This window comes from Crinia signifera, chromosome 4 (assembly GCF_055691185.1).
Source record: "Crinia signifera chromosome 4, ASM5569118v1, whole genome shotgun sequence".
NCBI classification, from domain to species: domain Eukaryota; kingdom Metazoa; phylum Chordata; class Amphibia; order Anura; family Myobatrachidae; genus Crinia; species Crinia signifera.
This window is the reverse complement of record NC_139220.1, coordinates 34,786,877-34,804,991: the sequence shown is the minus strand read 5'-3', so window position 1 is coordinate 34,804,991 and position 18,115 is coordinate 34,786,877. Positions and strand designations below refer to the sequence as shown.

Genomic DNA, 18,115 nt, shown 5'->3' with positions numbered 1-18,115 from the left:
CGGCCTCCTCTAGCATCCTCAAGCAAGGTCTGCTGTTAGGGGGCAGCCATTTTGTGATGGTCATTTTCATTACCAGGAGCCAGGAGGAGCACCGGGACCATAGGTAACGAGATTTGCAGGTCCTAGCAGTGGTGGCACATTTGAGAGGTAAGGCAGGGTTGGGGGGGCAGATTTATTTTGGTAATTTCCGGCAGGGGGGGCGCATTGTATAGTTATGCCACTGAGCAGACACCCATACAAATTAGGAGTATGTAAACTGTATTGACCTAGGGTACTGGTGGTCTCTTAAAGTGGCACTGCAATTTTCTTTGTACATTTGAAACATATGTTGACCATATTTATGTTGATCTTTTGTACTTGTTGAGCTAATGCATGTTGACCATATAGTATTCACCTATTGACTGTGCACCGATACATTGACGATCTATCATCCAGATACCATAAAACTGTGGCCCTCTAGCTGTTGTGAAACTACACATCCCAGCAGGCCTTGCCATCATATTAGGATTTCCTAACCGCAAGGCATGATGGGACTTGTAGTTTCACAACAGTTGGAGGGCCATAGTTTGGACATGCCTGCCTTAAATGGACAATAATTATTGTGTTCTTGACCCATCACCGCTGATTGCCTATTTCCGGGATCCCAGAATTTTCCGAGTTATAGGCTACAGCAGTACACTCCACCTTTACAGACTAGACCTTGGTGAAATCGGCCCCATTGCATCAATCCAATTCACTCCCAAACCAATTCACGCCCCAATCTAATTCACTCCCAATTCTGGAACATGGTTAATCCGAATTCAAGCTCTTTTACTCTAGGACAGGGGTGGGGAACCTCAGGCCCGGGGGCCATATGCGGCCCCCGTAGCCGTTCTGAGTGGCCCGCCCACCCGATCGGCGGCTTTGCCGGGAGTCAAGTACAGGGAAATTCTTGCAAGAGGTCGGTAGTTCTCACGAGATTCCTCTTAATCAACAGCAGCCGGAGACTGTCAGTCCTATTCAGCGGCAGCCGACAGAGCATAGGACGGCTGCAGCAGGACAATTTGTAAGAGAAATTTTTACATATGGCCCCCGAAGGCTTTTTTCTCCATACAAACGGCCCTTGGCACAAAAAAGGTTCCCCGCCCCTGCTCTAGGAAAACAAAAAGAAACCGAAAACCGAGATCATACAGTTAAAATACATTCAGTTTGCAGAGTTCATGTTTATTCCTCTTATTACCGTTGCTGGAAAAAAAAAAAAAGCGGGGAATAGCGCAGAGATATTGCAGCCGCTATCTTTAGACTGCTGAAAATTTGTATTCAAAGAAAAATAATGGAAAGGTTATAGCAAAGGAACAAAAAAAATATATATATATATAATAGGAGTCAAGTTGGGAGAACAGAGCTGTAATCAGCGCATTGCACGCCACGTAGGTAATAAAGGAACTGTCAGTAATCATCAGGGTACTTTGCTTGCTGAATATTTAAGTAGAGACTTAATAGTGGAAGGGTTAATGTAGAGTGCCAGGCTGTCATTGTGAATGTTTGAAGCTGTAGTGAATGAAAGGCCAAGTCCTGCATTCCTTGATGGGGAGAAAAGCAACCTCAGCTCTTAGACCGGTCTATGAACACATCGTTTTGCTTCTCCCCGCATCCTAAGCCGTGCGAAGAAAGGAATTTAAATCCAAAATGAACAAATATCAAAGGCCTCTTTTAAGCAACATCGGCAATCACAAAAAAGCAAAAAGAAAACAACCATTCTGGAATGAGCATGTTTTTGGATACACAGTTCCTGTCTTTGATAGAGTGAGGCTGCAGATGTGGTTCTCCACGAGGGCAGGTGTGTTTACCCTTCTCCCAAAACGGGGCTGGTTGGAAATAAACAGGAAGATCAGGTGATCGGTGGCTCGTGTTCAACCCTGAGCATCGCCTGGGGAGAAGGCAGAATGGGCGCCTTGTTTCATAAACCAAGTTTGCTGGGATGTTAAACATATCTCTGTTGCCTAATTCCGACTGAGGAACAACCTGACCCCAGAGAGCAGGAACAGTTGGGGAGGGGAGGGCGGTAATATTTAACTTCTTATACTCATAACCCTATTCCTGGAAGAGGTATGCAGCCACCAGAAGAATTTGGAAGGTTTCATCATGCAGCGATTGCTAACTCACCCTGACCTACGCCTTGGTGCCAACCACTACTGAGAGCCCTCTCGTCCCCCCGGATTCTGAAAGCACATTTCTTTCATTTTTGTGCTATATTTATTGGCGGTGCTTAGTATAATAATATAATTGCTGTTTCTGCACCTTTTCTAGACAAAATAACTGTCTGGAGAATGTTAGAATTCAAAATTAAATGAGGATTCTAAAATATCGGACAACATTGTGCAAGAAGAACGTGTCGGGAAATACAGGCCTACATTTATGGAAATACCATATGCATTTTGTTTAGAACGGTATAATTCAGTGCATTACAAAATTAACATAATGCAATAAGATGATCTTCTCCAGAGCCTACCCACTCCTACATTATATAAATGGCAGGGACAAAAGTTTGGGAGGCAATGGAATCACAAGCCGCTGGTCTTCTGCTCCAAAGGGGGGCACCTCTCCTCCACCATTCAATTAACTTTATCAATCAGTTAATTGATAGACATTGCATCAGTGCCGGCTCCTCCTCTAGTCCCTGCACATATCGGGGGAAATTTACTAAGATGTGTATTCTACTTCACATGTGATGTTTCTATGAGAAAACAATCAGATCCTGTCTACTATCTTCTAGAGGGTGCTAAATAAATAAAAAGTAGATTTTTATCCAAAATACGACCATATCTCACACCAGACACTACTAAATCTCTTATCCATGCACTCATTATATCCCACATTGATTATTGCATTAGTCTCCTTACTGGTCTTCCCAAGAACAGACTCTCACCACTACAATCCATTTTAAATGCTGCTGCGAGGCTGATCTTCCTAGCAAGACGCTCATCACCTGCTGATCCACTCTGCCAGTCCCTCCATTGGTTACCTGTGTTATACCATATTCAATATAAAACACTTCTACTTGCATATAGCTATTAACCATACTGCACCAGCTTATATCTCTTTACTTATCACAAAATATCTCCCATCTCGACCACTCCGCTCTGCACAAGATCTGCGTCTCTCTTCTGCACGGATCACCAGCTCCCATTTACTATTACAGGACTTTCATCGGGCTGCTCCCACCCTATGGAATGCCCTTCCACGCACAATAAGACTCTCCACTAGCCTCCAGACTTTCAAGTGTTCCCTGAAAACCCACCTCTTCAGGCAAGCCTATCATAGTTAAGTTCTACATGCATAACCCTCTGAGGCACTTATGCATTATATAGCTTTTCTTCTGGACTTGTAACTTGGTGGGACTGCTATGCTATTACTGGTGCCTGTCCTTGTGTTTCCCTCCTCTATCCCTATAGATTGTAAGCTTGCAGCAGGGCCCGCTTACCTCCAAGTCTGTCTGTTGTTACCCAGTTTGTTTTATCAATGTCTACTATTGTAAAGTGCAACGGAATCTGCTGCGCTATATAAGGAACTGTAACGGAATCTGCTGCGCTATATAAGGAACTGTAACGGAATCTGCTGCGCTATATAAGGAACTGTAACGGAATCTGCTGTGCTATATAAGTAACTGTAATGGAATCTGCTGCGCTATATAAAGGAACTGTAACGGAATTTGCTGCGCTATATAAGAAACTGTAACGGTATCTGCTGCGCTATATAAGGAACTGTAATGGAATCTGCTGCGCTATATAAGAAACTGTAACGGAATCTGCTGCGCTATATAAGTAACTGTAACGGAATCTGCTGTGCTATATAAGTAACTGTAACGGAATCTGCTGCGCTATATAAGTAACTGTAAATAAATAAATAATATACACATCTTAGTAAATTCCCCCCATCGTCTCGATTAAAAACAAATTTAAACAGTGCGACACCCGGTATTAGAACTCCTGATCTTTTGCACTGGAAGCAGTCACCTACAGTATCTGATGGAGCTATTTGCTCATGCATAAGAAACATGAGAATTCCAAGTATTCTGACCCCTAGTTGCCAGGAGCTCCATATACTGTACTTGGAATCTGCACGCATAGTATGAAGGAACAAATAGCTCTACCAGTAAGGTGTCAGCATCCAGTGTGGCATGTCCTGGGTTTTAATCCTGGGTGTGACTGCTAAGAAATGTGTAATTTCAAATTATGCTGGGTTCTCATTGCCGCCCCTGCAAAATCCCAGGTTTTTTCCCCCGTGTTTTTGGCGGGGCATAGAGCATCTCAGCTCTACAGACCCCAATAATACTGCACCTTAGACCCAGGAATTTCCTGTGTCTGCCCTGTTTACACTGCTTCCCCTGGACTGCCTGCCATCAAGTGTGTGGCATCTAAGAGCAGCTTTGATTGGATGTTTAAAAAGTATCTTTGATTGGCTGTTTAAAAAGCAGCATTCAGCAATGTAATGAACCTGTTTTTTTGCATTTTGTGAGAAAAACCCGGGTCTAGCCTGTTCACACTGCCATACACCCGTGTATTACCCAGGAAAAATACTGCAAAAAACCTGTGTGTAATTTCCAGGGTATAACACCCGGGAATTTTACAAAGACCCTTTAACACTGAGACAGGACACGGGAAATTACTGCTTGCCCTGGCAAAAACCCGGATTTTTGCGACAGTGAGAATGGGGTATAAATGTACCTAAATGTGATGTAAAGGAAAGGTGTCAAGAAATGTATATTTGAGTATTTAAATAAAGATTGTGTAAGCTATATAATGGGGGGAAAGGGGCGGCGCACCAATATTTATCTTGCCTCCAGGCAACTGGGACGAACTTACACCACTGGACAGGTGGACTGCTCTATTCTATCTTTTTTCCAAATATATTTTATTCAACCTCAAAAGTCATGAATAGTACAACTTACAGCAAGAAAAGCATAGATAGTACAAATCAGGAACAAATCTCCATTTTTCCAACAGATTACATAAGAGTGAAGTAATGCCATATTGTTCTTATTAAAGTTTACGCCATCTGTCATTCTAAAGTTAGGGCATCAGTGCAGCCTTCCAAGCTGGCAGCAGTTTGTCATTGAGTGCCACAGCTTTACTGCTAGCCCCACCCCTTTGTTGTCATGTTATTACTAGAGATGTGCGGAGGCCACTTTTTCGGGTTTTGGATCTGGATCTCCCTTCGTGTTTTGGATCTGGATTGGTTTTGGCAAAACCACCCTTGTGGGTTTTGGTTTTGGATCTGGATTTTTATCAAAAAATGCTAAAAATGGCTAAAATAACAGAATTTGGGCCTGTTTTTGCCCCTAAAGTATTATTAACCTCAATAACATTAGTTTCCACTCATTTCTAGTCAATTTTGATCACTTCACAGCGTACAAAATTGTTTTAATTTACTGTAGTTGGGCCAAAAGGGTATACCGAGGTAGCTGGATGACTAAGCTAAGCGACAGCAGTCGGCATCACATACATGTGGACCTTACACTTCCAACCTGGCAGAGCGGCACTGCAGGGGCAGACAGGGTGGCAGTTTAATAAACTATCCCAAAAAAAGAGAACTGCTCCAAACAGCAAATACAAAGAGGTATCGGCCTTGTCATGACTGGTGGTAGCAGCTTCAGCACTCCCACTATTTCCTCCTCCATCATCCTCCAAAAATGTGTTTTTATTTTATTTATTACTTTTATTTATTTTTCTTACTTTACACTGGACACAGCCTGTCACACTGGACACAGCCCCTTGGACACTGGACACTGCCCCTGGACACAGCCCCTGGACACTGCCCCTGGACACAGCCTGTCACCCTGGACACAGCCCCTGGACAATGGACACAGCCTCTGGACACAGCTCCTGTACACTGGACACAGCCGTCACACTGGACACAGCCCCTGGACAATGGACACAGCCATCACACTGGACACAGCCTCTGGACACAGCCCCTGGACACAGCTCCTGTACACTGGACAATGGATATATGTCACGCTGGACACTGGATATATGCCGTCACACAATGGTTAGATGTCACACTGGCCACTGGATATATGTCGTCACACTGGCCACTGGATATATGTCGTCACACTGGACACAGGATATATGTCGTCACACTGGACACTGGATATATGTCGTCACACTGGACACTGGATATATGTCGTCACACTGGACACTGGATATATGTCACGCTGGACACAGGATATATGCCGGCACACATTACATGTCACACTGGACACAGGATATATGTTGTGAGTGACTCGTGACACTGGACAATGGATAAGATATAGGCCGTCACACTGGACACAGCCCCTTGTATTACTGCAGCCCCTGTACACAGTGTACTACTCAGCAGCACTGCAGCCCCTGCGTGTGAGCACTGCAGCACTGAGTTAGTTAGTTAAATCACAAAAAACACAGGGTTCAGGGCTAAATAAATCACAACACAGGGCTTAGGGCTAAATAAATCACAACAGGGCACGGGCCAAAGGACAGCCCCTGGACAGTGGACACTGCAGCCCCTGCGTGTGAGCACTGCAGCACCTAGTTAGTTAAATCACACTACAGGGCTCAGGCCTATAAACAGTCACTGACTCTCAAGTCTACAACACAGGGCAGTGAGGGCACAGGGCAGGTCACGGAGCACAGCACAGGGCAGTTAGGGCACAGGGCAGGTCACGGAGCACAGCACAGGGCAGTGAGGGCACAGGGCAGGTCACGGAGCACAGCACAGGGCAGTGAGGGCACAGGGCAGGTCACGGAGCACAGCACAGCACGGAGCACATGGCACGGAGCACAGCACAGGGCAGTGAGGGCACAGGTCAGGTCACGGAGCACATGGCACAGAGCACAGCACGGAGCACACGGAGCTTCCTAACCACCCTCTTCCCTCTCCAAGATTGGAGTGAAGATGGCGGGGCGCGCGTGCGTCTTTTATAAGATCCCGCTCCCGCGAGAATCCGACAGCACGATGATGACGTTCGGCCTCGTTATTGGTCCGGAATTCAGGCGGGAACTCCCGAGCCGGCTCGGATCTGGCCCGGATCCCCGATATTCGGATCTGTCGGATCTCGGGGATCCGGACCCGCTCATCTCTAGTTATTACATGTGCGGGAGCGGCAAATGGCAAGTTATTGCCTTTTGGCTTCACGCACATTCCCCACCAGCAGCTACAGCAGTTGTCTTATGTATAAAGGGTTACTACTACCTCTTACTGTACATTGTGAGCGGATTAGTGCGGGTGCCAGACGCGGTCCCGACAGTCGAGATCCCGACAGTCATTTATCCGACGTTGAGATCCCGACTGTCAAAACTCTGACAGACGGGTGCCCGACTGCCACCCGCTATATTCTTCCTCGTGGGGATCCACAACCCCCATAGAGGGAGAATAGAATAGGTGGCGAGCGCAGCGAGCCCGCAAGGGGTTTTGTTGCGCTCACCATGCTGTCTGAGTCCGGGCATTCGGGATCAAGACGTCGGGCAAATGACTGTCGGCAGTGGCGTAACTATAGCGGTGGCGGGGAGGCGCAGAGAAAGTGTGGGGGTTTCTGCTGCTATAATGAAAACTGACACTTAGAAAATGGCTGCCCCCATACTGCAGACAGTTTTCTGTTCTGCAGTATGGGGGCAGCCATTTTCTAAGAGTCATTTTTCATTATAGCAGCAGGAGATGGCACCAGGAGAGACGGGACCGTGACTGCAGATGCGGCCGGGCAGGTACAGGCATGGGGAGAGGCGCCGAGGGAATGAGGAGGGCGGGGGCGCCGAAAAATTTCCGGCGGGGGGGGGGGGGGGGGGGCGCGCAAATTAGGTAGTTACGCCACTGACTGTCGGTACCCTATACCACAGCTGATTAGGGCAAGGTGATCAGTCTCTTCTGTGTTATATGTCTATGTAATGTGTGTGTATGCCTACTGCGGGATGCGGTCATTTGGTCTACTGCATTATGGTCAACAGTCATTAGGTCGAATCCATTAGGTCGACATGCTAAAAGGTCGACATGACTCTAGGTCGACATGGGAAAAGGTCGACATGATTCTAGTTCGAAAGGTCATTAGTTCGACAGGTCATTAGTTCGACAAGGTCATTAGTTCGACATTGTCTATGTCGACATTCACAAGGTCGACCTGTTTGGGGACTTCTGGTAACAGGTACTGACTGTTCTGCAAATAGATTTGCTTTCCACCAAGACCCTTAACTAACTGCAGGTGTGTCATTGCCTCTGAATGGCCAGTGTGATTCCCTGCCAAATCCTCAGGGACAGAATTTCCCAGAAATGCTAATTACAATGTGGTCATAATTGTTCAATTAATCCTTCACTACAGCAAGCCCGGCATGGTCATTAAGCCTGCAATAACTATATATTTTTAAATAACAAGCTTATTGCTCCAGCAGTTACCCCACTGCCCCTGTAATAGTCTCAGTTTTGAAAGGAATTGGAGCTACGTTGGGCCGTGCCGGATATCTTGTTTGAAGGCACTGGCAGTGTGGAGATCTCATATTGTTCTGGTTTCTCACTCAGTATAAACTCTGTTAAACAAAGCACAATACCATATACTGTACGGACAGGCTGTATGGAAACTATTGAAATAGTTCCATTAGACGTCAGATATTGCATGTAAGTTATTTTATTTTCACTGGAAATTACATTTACCATCAAAGAGAATATAGCAAATGTGTAATACACAATACCAACCAGATAGAAGTTTGCTTGGATTGTCATAGTGTTAGAGAATAAAATTGTCTTATTCATAAAATACAGGGCACAGCTCTAGTCTAATGGGCAATATACAGTGCACAGACCCATGTGATGGGCAATATACAGTGCACAGACCCATGTGATGGGCAATATACAGTGCACAGACCCATGTGATGGGCAATATACAGTGCACAGACCCATGTGATGCAGAGACCCATGTGATGGCCAGTATGCCGTGCAGAGACCTATGTGATGGCCAGTATACAGTGCAGAGATCCATGTGATGGCCGGTATACAGATCAAAGACCCATGTGTTGACCAGTATGCAGTGCAGAGACCCATGTGATGGCCAGTATGCAGTGCAGAGACCCATCTGATGGCCAGTATGCAGTGCAGAGACACCTCTGACGGTCAGTACGCAGTGCATAGACTCCATCTGATGACCAGTATGCAGTGCAGATACCCCTTTGATGGCCAGTATGCAGTGCAGAGACCCATCTGATGGCCAGTATGCAGTGCAGAGACCCATCGTATAGCCAGTACGCAGTGCAGAGATGCATGTGTCATTATACAAAGAAGAAATGGAATAAATATGAGTTATGTCTAGTACACTGATTACTGAGTAATACACAGGCTTTATGTTATAATATTGTAGTCAAGATGGTACAATAGTGCTGGAGTGTCAGGGAGAGTCGCACATTTTTGGGAGCACTAGCCCACTTTCCCAGAGAATTGATCACAATGAGGCATTTTCAGTGTTTTGCACTAGTGTGATTTTCTGAACCATGCCCCACCCCTCCCTCTCTGGGATGAGGGTCCCAGTTTAAAAACTAAGCTTGTTTCAACCAATGAAGTGTTTTTGTCTGCTAGAGGTTAGCAGAAGACATTCGCTCAGCATGTGACATGGTAGATGCTTGTCACCACCAGGCAAGATATTTATGTGCTGTGAGGAGTTCCCTTTCACTGTCCCTGGGAGTAATAATTAACTTGTCATTTACTGTTGTCCTGAATCCGCAGCAAAAGGCACAGGGGCCAAGATGACTCTGCAAGACGTCTGCGTTCCATCCTGAGGCTGGAGTGTGATCTGTTTTCCTTCGCCCTGAATGCTTAATTAAAGTCAACATCGCTGGTCAGTTACAAGTGCCAGTATTTACCTAGTCTAATCCTTTACCGATGATCGCAGCATTTTACAGCATGGAGACATAATCGTAGGGGTTGGTGGATAGTGCCAGTCACTGGGTGAGAACATAAATTGCTGTAAAGTCCTGACCAAACAGATGGCACCATTTACTGCAGGAGTGGCTGCCCCTCTGACTTTGCACATAGTTTTGAGCAAAAAGAAATCAGCACCAAAACCTCACTAGAGGGCTTAAAGGTATATTACACAGCACGGACAGTGTAATGGTTACCATTACTGCCTTGCAGCACTGATGTCATAGGTTCAATTCCCACCATGGCCTTAACTGGGCAGAAGTGGAAAAGTGCTCCTCCACAAGGAAGGAGAGGGGGAAGGTGGCGCTGTGACCAGGGCTGCTTCACTAGCAGCTGCTGTAGGTGTCGGGTTAGTTGGACCCGAACTGTGCAATACAAAAAAGAAGGGGTGAGCAGCGCTGGCTAAGTGGGTGTGTGTAATGATAATTGGACTGATTGTACAAGTTAAAAAACAGTAGGTTTAATATAACATGACCAATAAAATTGATAAATCAACAAGTATACATTAAGACTGGTTTTGGGGGATTTAAAATGCAGTGTGTGGACTGTCCATTCCTATTGTGCCTGGAGTCAGGACCATAAAGTGCAAATGCAAGTGCAAAAGATTTTGGGGTTACCGTCCACCTGTAGATCGGATGCTGGGGTGTGTGGTTTGTATCTCCCTGGGACTCAAGGCCCGAGTTGGAATTTGGGCCGAGTCACCTTCCAGAGTAAGGGAGTCACCCAGAGCTGGATTGTCCAATTAACATGGATGGAGTCCTTCCAGGTGGTGGGCAAATCGCCAAAGTGCAGCAAATGATGGTCCACAAAGGAAAATGGTCCAAGGCTGGTCTGGAGTAGTCCAATAAAACTGGCTGTGGGCAGACACCTGACGCGTTTCGCCGTCTCAGCGGCTTTATCAAAGGTCCTCAACTGGGCAGAGTTTGTATATTCTCCCCGTACTTGCGAGGGTTTCCTCCGGGTATTCCGGTTTCCTCCTACAATCCAAAAATACACTGTAGGTTAATTGGCTCCCAACAAAATTAAACCTAGAAGTTGTGTGTGTATACATGTGGTAGGGAATATAGATTGTAAGCTCCACTGGGGCAGGGACTGATGTGATTGGACAGAATTCATAATATTACAGTGAAAAAAATATAAGTTCACATAAAACATAAATCTGAAGACTGATGGGACGTTGGAATAGACTGCAGTCACAGAGGCTTTAAGGAGCAGGGCCAAGACTGAAGAGGATCAAGTAAATAAAGTTTGCCTGATACCCCCACCCAACCCTCTATTGGGGGTATCAGGATATGCCTGTGAAGGTGACACATCTCATGAAGGTGTGTTTTTGGTGAGCTGCAGTAGGACTGCCCCATCCGTTCTCTTTAAATGGCGCTTTGTCTGGTGTAGGCGACAACCGATCACTGCTGCTCCGCGGGAACCTAGGATATCCTTCCCAACCTTCTGGCCCCCAATTTGGATAAAGCTGCCCTGATTGGTGGATACGAATGAATGAGGGAAGTTGGGAGATAGGCTTAATTACATTGAACTTATTAAACCTGCAAATAGAGGGCCTGATTTGGAAGACTGGGCCAATGGGAGTCCATCGAGAATCAGGAGCCGTCTCTTATCTGTAATTAACTGCGTGGTTTAATATACCACATCTGATTGGCCTAGTGGCGAGGAAGTAGGCGGGCTCACCAGCGATTTAGTTTGCATTGGAAATAGCTTGTGTGCAGTTTATCGTTTTATTTGAATCCACAAAAACAGGTAAGTATTGCTTAGGGAACATCTATAATTGGAGCAGATGTATTCATCCTGGTGAAGAGATAAAGTGGAAGGTGATAACACACCAGCCAATAAACTCCCAACTGCCATTTTTCAAAGATAGCTGATTGGCTAGTGCCATTATCACCTTCTACTTTATCTCCACTTCATCTCTTCACCATGCTTAATACATCTGCACCATTATTAGATTCATTATATTTTATTTATAAGACACTGTCAAGCTGCACAAATGAGGGAGAACACACTGAATATCATTGCAATCACATCAGCCAGTTACATCAATGCGGTGTGAGTAAGGTCACTGGTGCCCATAGTGGTGCCATTTTCCTTGAATATTAATTCAACCCACAAAATGGCTCCTGGAGGAGATAGGGAGGTTGTTCTCCCTGTCTGCTCAAAGGTTGGCTGAGCCATATGCGGGGTAGGGAGGGGCAAATGTTTAAGTGAGGATTTGGACAATCCTGAGGATGTTCCCATGCCTACATCATCATTCTGCTTCTGGGTTGGCATCGGTGTGTGTACTGTGCATGTTATATCCATCTGTCTGTGCATTCACAAATGGTGCCATTTTCCTTGAATATTCATTCATCCAACAAAATGGCTGCCGCCACTGTGTATAGGTTATCTTCCCTGTCTCCTCCAGGTCGGCAGAGACCTATGTGGGGTAGGGAGGGACAAATGTTTCGGTGGGGATGTGGACAATCCTGGGGATGTTGCCATGCTTACACCATCGTTCTGCTTCTGGGTTGGCATCGGTGTGTATACTGTGCATGTGATGTGATGCCCGTCTGTTTGTGTATTCACGAATGGTGGCAGATGGAGAGGGTTCTGTGGAACAGTAACCCATAGGTTGACAATGCCATGGTGTTAGTCAGTACAAAGCTTGGCAAATCCAACATCTTCTATTGGGGTTGCTTTTGTGGCCGGAAGTGGAGTACACTCCATTATACACCCAAATAAAGACTTGTTAATGGACCAATGGATCTGATACTTTCATACCTTCCAACTGCCCCGATTCCAGTGGGACAGTCCAACTATTTGGACACTGTTCTGGTCTCCCACCCACAGGCTGCAGTATCCCGCGGGCAGGGGCAGGTTGGGGACCAGATGCACTAAGCTTTAAAAGTGATAAAATGGAGAGTGATAAACAGTCAGCCAATCAGCTCCTACCTGCCATGTCACAGAATGTGTTTGAAAAATGTCAGGCAGGAGCTGATTGGTTGTTGTTTATCAGTCTACAGTTTATCATTTTTGAAGCTTAGCACATCTGTCCCTGGGAGAGCCTGTGGTCACCGCTGCTTTCAGTGGGTCGTGCCACAAAGCCCCACCCCTCCATTTGATGCACCACCCCCTCCATCAGTTGCCCCACCCCTTGTACAGCCATAGACGTGTCTCCAGCGCAGCAAGTTCCAAGTTGCAACCTCTTAAAGTGGGGAGGTATGTGCTTATATTTTATGGAGTATCCCTTAGCGTCACTCATCCAGTGTGGTGGATGCAGTCTTGGGCACTGGATATTAATCTAGTTGCAGTGGCGTGCGGTGGGGTGAGGTAGGTGAGGCACAGCCTTTCCTGTCATACTAGCGTATATGCCAGAGTTTTGAATTTTTTAAATATGTCAAAAATACAAATAAAATATTTAAAAAAATCTTATTTTTATTATTCTAAAAATTTTAATAGTCAAAACTCTGGAGTAAAAAGTCTATGGCAGGTGAGGCAGTGCCTCACCTGGCTATCTTTTCGGCACATCTCTTATCAAGACTCATCGAATCACCAGCAGTGTATACGGGTGCACATGTGTATAATGCTGGTATGTGCCCCATGGCTCATATATTGTATGCAAATCTGGCTCTGGTACTTGCCAGGAACTCCTCAGCCATTTACCTCACCTCACATCCCTGTCTAGTTGTGGCGGCTGCAGCATGGGCCTCATTTAGAGCCGCAACTACTATGGTTTTACAATTAAGGGATTATTGACACACAAAAATCATCACTGCTGTGTCAGCACTGCGACCACATCTGCATCTGTCTCCGTATATACAGTAGCGTAGTAGTAGTAGTAGTAAAGTATCTAGGATATCCGGCTTGCTGGAAAACAACCTAGCTAATGTCACGCAATTAAGCTATGCAATCCTAGCGCCTTCAGAAAGCATCACTGTAAACAAAAAATAAAAAATGTTGAAGACCTAGCCTGCGAGGCTTGAACATTACATTTCGTTGGGCGGATCTTGGCACCGAAGGCGCATTACGGATTAGTTTGTGCCACTTTGACCACAGGGTCATTTTATTTCTCTAATATTTATTATACGTGTAACTCTGTGCAGCTGGGCATCGAGAGAACAGCACGTTCTGTTTATAGCATCTAAATTCAGGTGGAAATGTCTGTATTTATATAAACTGTGTGTTCCAAACTGGTGGCCCACTTGTGTGCAAAATACTTGGAATTGCAAAAATAGGAGCTGAGGAATTTACACCCCGCAGGGTGAAATATAATGAAAAACATATTAGGATATATCTGTCTAAGCAACGCTAACGATAGACCGGAGGAGAAAACTGTATGATCTAAAAACTTGCCTACTTTTGAAAACTAGTTTCAGGGAGAATATAGTTGGTAACAGAATTTTGCACAGTGCCCCATTGAGGGGGCGTGTCATGAGTCCTAAAGCAGTTAGTAAGAGATACTATGCTTGATAGTGCTGGGAAATGGTGCTGATGATCCAATGTAAATGTATCTATCTCTCATTCCTTTAAAATCAGAGGTGAAATATTTAGCTCCACCTGTGAACTTTTAAAATGTGTCAGTGACTAATGAGTGCACCTGCCGGGTGACCTGGAAAATGTGCACTGTTGGGATTCCTTGAGGACTGAGGCTGAGAACCACTGGACTAGGTGATATGAGGGAGATTGCTAGACTAATGAAGAAGATTGGGAGATTGCTGCTATTTCAAGGAGTCTCCTGCAGAATGCAGGAGGATAGGCAACTATGATATATATATATATATATATATATATATATATATATATATATATATATATATATAAATAAATAAATAAAATAGAATATATGCCAGCACTACACAGCTCTGTAAGCAATAATGATACCTGGTGCCCTCCCTGGATGAACCCAAACAGGGTCTCCAATGCATGTATGTACAGTAGATGGGCGGCGTACCAGACTTACATGTTCAGTCGCATGTCCGTAAGCATCAAGGTATCCTTATAGCATTTTTTCTTTTTATGCCTCTTGTTCCCTTTCTTGTAATATTTCCGAGATGTACTTTGGCAGAAAGAAAACAAATGAAGGTCAGAATCATATCTAATAAGTATATAACAATTTTATTAGTAAAACAATTTTTTCACAATAGAATTACAATGTGTGACTGTAATACTGTGTTTGTATGTAGAAATGATGTTTGTGACACCAAGCCAGGCAGGAGGATCTACCCCCTCCGGACTACAGACTCCAACCCAAGCCGGTGTCCATTCCCAGCAAACACAAAACACAGATGTCACACACGTACCTCTCTCAACCAACGCGTTTCGATCAATGTCTTCTTCAGGGTAATCCTATTGTGGAAAATTGTTTTATTAATAAAATTGTAATACACCTATTATACACTTGTGTGCTTCGGCTCCTGATGCTCAGCACCATTAATTAATTTTTGTATAAATATATGCCGACCACAGGGGGCCCTAGATAGCGGGGGCCCAGGAGTACTGACCCTGTGACCCCACCCCTTAATCTGGCCCTGGCCACAGCGCAATTCTGGATTTTCTGCACAAAGCATCAGATAACTTATATGGCAGCAGAAAATATGTTAGAACCCAAGTCGAGCCCTGTATAATACGGAACAGGTTCAGCTGGCTTTCCAATACGTTTTTCCAGACGGTAACTTGAAATTAGGAAAACTAAAACCTTAAAAAGCAGCCTGGAGTTCCTGGAACTCTGCTCTGCAATTTTGTCAACTGCATTATGGACCACAGACTTCGCAGCACATAACAGCTTTGTGTATTCATTTAATTACTGGCTAGCAGAATAACATGTGACTCCGGTACCCCAAAAAGCCGAGCGCTGGGTGAGCAAATCTGGGCTGAGGTCCAGGGCACTCTGGCTGCAAGTCTACCTGAAGACTGAACTCAATTGCAGGTCCTGCTGAGCGCTCCATAGAACGTAGAATGGATTTTTGGAATTCCACCTGCACTTATCTAACCCCCATTGTCTCTCCATGTGCTTCCATACAGAGAAGGGCTGTCAGCAATTTTATTGGTGGATAGCTCCAGCTAACCAACAATCAGCATGCTGACCGCTTTCACTGTCTGGCTTCAGGCTGAGAGGCAGAGCATGCTGTATGGTCATTCTGGTTGTGTGTAAATCTACAAAGCTCCAGAGGCTCCAGCTTGGAGGGCAGATGCTCTCTGGCCCAGTCTGCTCATACTTGAAGGCCCCTAAAATTGTGGGGCCCTGGTCTAGTGAGCCTATATGTTAACATAGCTGTGGATAGATTAACGAACAGAGAAAAGTGAGGCAGTGCGCATTGGGCTGATTTTAGGGCAGAGACGACAAAATGGCTATGGGGATAATTCAGACCTGATCGCAGGGCACATTGGGCCTTATTCTAGTTCACTCTTTCTGACAAAATCCTTCTTAGATGGACAAAACCATGTGCACTGCAGGTGGGGCAGATGTAAAATGTGCAGAGAGAATTAGATTTGGGTGAGTTATTTTGTTTCTGTGCAGGGTAAATACTGGCTGCTTTATTTTTACACTGCAATAAAGATCTCACTTTGAAGTAAAACCCCACCCAAATCTAATTCTCTCTGCACTAGTTACATCTGCCCCACCTGCAGTGCACATGGTTTTGTCCATCTAAGAAGGATTTTGTCAGAAAGAGTGAACTAGAATAAGGCCCTTTGTGCTTGCAAATGGACAAACCCATGATGCACTGCAGGTGGAGCAGATGTAACATGTGCAGAGAGAGTTCGAGTTGGGTGGGGTGTGTTCAAACTGAAATCTAAATTGCAATGTAAGAACAAAGCAGCCAGTACTTACCCTGCACAGAAACACAATAACTCTCCCAAATCTAACGCTCTCTGCACATGTTACATCTGCCGCACCTGCAGTGCACCATGGTTTTGTCCATTTGCTAACAAAATGTGCTCTGTGCTCAAGTTTAAATTAGTGGGGAGGGGGACCTGCCGTGAGTCCAGTCCCAGGCCCAGATTTGGAATTTATCAAGTATAATTTGTCAACATTTCACATTTCCCTTGAAGCAATGTAGAAATAGATAGAGAGTGTAGTGTGGTTTACCCAGGCTTGCCGTGGACTTGACTAGTAGGGGGGGCTGCCTATTTTGTCAGTCCCTGGGCCCCACAATCTCCGATGGCAGCCCTTTGGGTAGCCTTGTACAATGAAAGTGGTGCCAGCGATTGTAGCAGAATTGAACAAACGGTAATAGAAACGTCTCTCTGGATCTAAATGGAACAAATCCATGTCCAATATGGTGCACTAACACAGAGACAAGATGGCGCCACTCATGCACAGAAGTACAGACAGTGGCCATCTTGGTTGAGGGAAAGCAGCCAATATGGAGATTGTGCAGTAACAGTCTCCAGCTTCAACAAGTTGCCGGCTTTATTAGATATTCACCGGCCACCTATTCAGGGCTTCTAAAAATATTTTTTTCTGTAGCCTTTTAGACTTGTAAGCCAATTGGAAGCCTATTTTATTGCAATACTTTTTCCAATAGACTTCAGCATTCCCCCTTTGCAGAATCTTGTTATCGTAATCTATAATCTCTCTCTGCAGAATAAAGACTCTCTGCCTTCTTTAGCGTCCAGCATATACAGGGCCGCGAGGTGTGCAAACAGCAATAATTCCGTGTGGGGAACGGTTTGATCTGAGGGTTATGAGAAATTGAGGAGGAGGGTTTATTAAGTCCAAAAGCAATATCGTACTGGAGGGTGGGAGAGGAGAGCGAGCAGGTCTGACAAACAGCTTCCAGTAAAAACAGCAAAATCAAAGCAAAATCCACCACAAAATGAGCAGGATTTCAGCCCAGTGCAAGGAAATTTAAATGTGTTGACACAGTTATTAGCGCTTGTTTGGCTTAACCCCTCGCTGCTGGGAAAGATATGCTAAGTATGTCAAATATTGGCCTCTTTCCGTTCGGCGCGCACTGATCTTGTTGTCATACCTGGAACCGACTCCCCACTTTAAATGACTCAAATATATATTGATGTCACATCTGTTAACTTTTAGAACTAGGGTTGCATTCTGATGAATAATTAATTGCAGGGCGATCAACCAAAACTCTGTAATATTCCTTACAGTCTCCCAAAATACAGAAAATCTGTATTTATTTTATTACTAAGACTTGAGAGGGAATGTTTGCTGTGGACATGTTTTAGGCTTCGGACTGCCAATAAAGTATGAACC

At 45.1% G+C, this 18,115-nt stretch overlaps 2 long non-coding RNA genes across 2 annotated transcripts in view; both read right to left on the bottom strand.

Annotated features, from left to right (window-relative positions):
- LOC146073940 (uncharacterized) overlaps nt 1–18,115 on the bottom strand; it is a 227,882-nt gene that overhangs the window by 32,003 nt on the left and 177,764 nt on the right. The gene's annotated exons all lie outside the window — the stretch shown is intronic.
- The window catches only part of LOC146073939 (uncharacterized), a 68,031-nt gene continuing 59,307 nt past the window's right edge, over nt 9,392–18,115 (bottom strand). Inside the window, exons 3-4 of the long non-coding RNA XR_014473343.1 lie at nt 14,861–14,956; nt 9,392–10,889 (exon numbers count right to left, since the gene is read on the bottom strand). This is a non-coding gene — a long non-coding RNA (uncharacterized LOC146073939). The remainder of the gene's footprint in view (nt 10,890–14,860; nt 14,957–18,115) is intronic.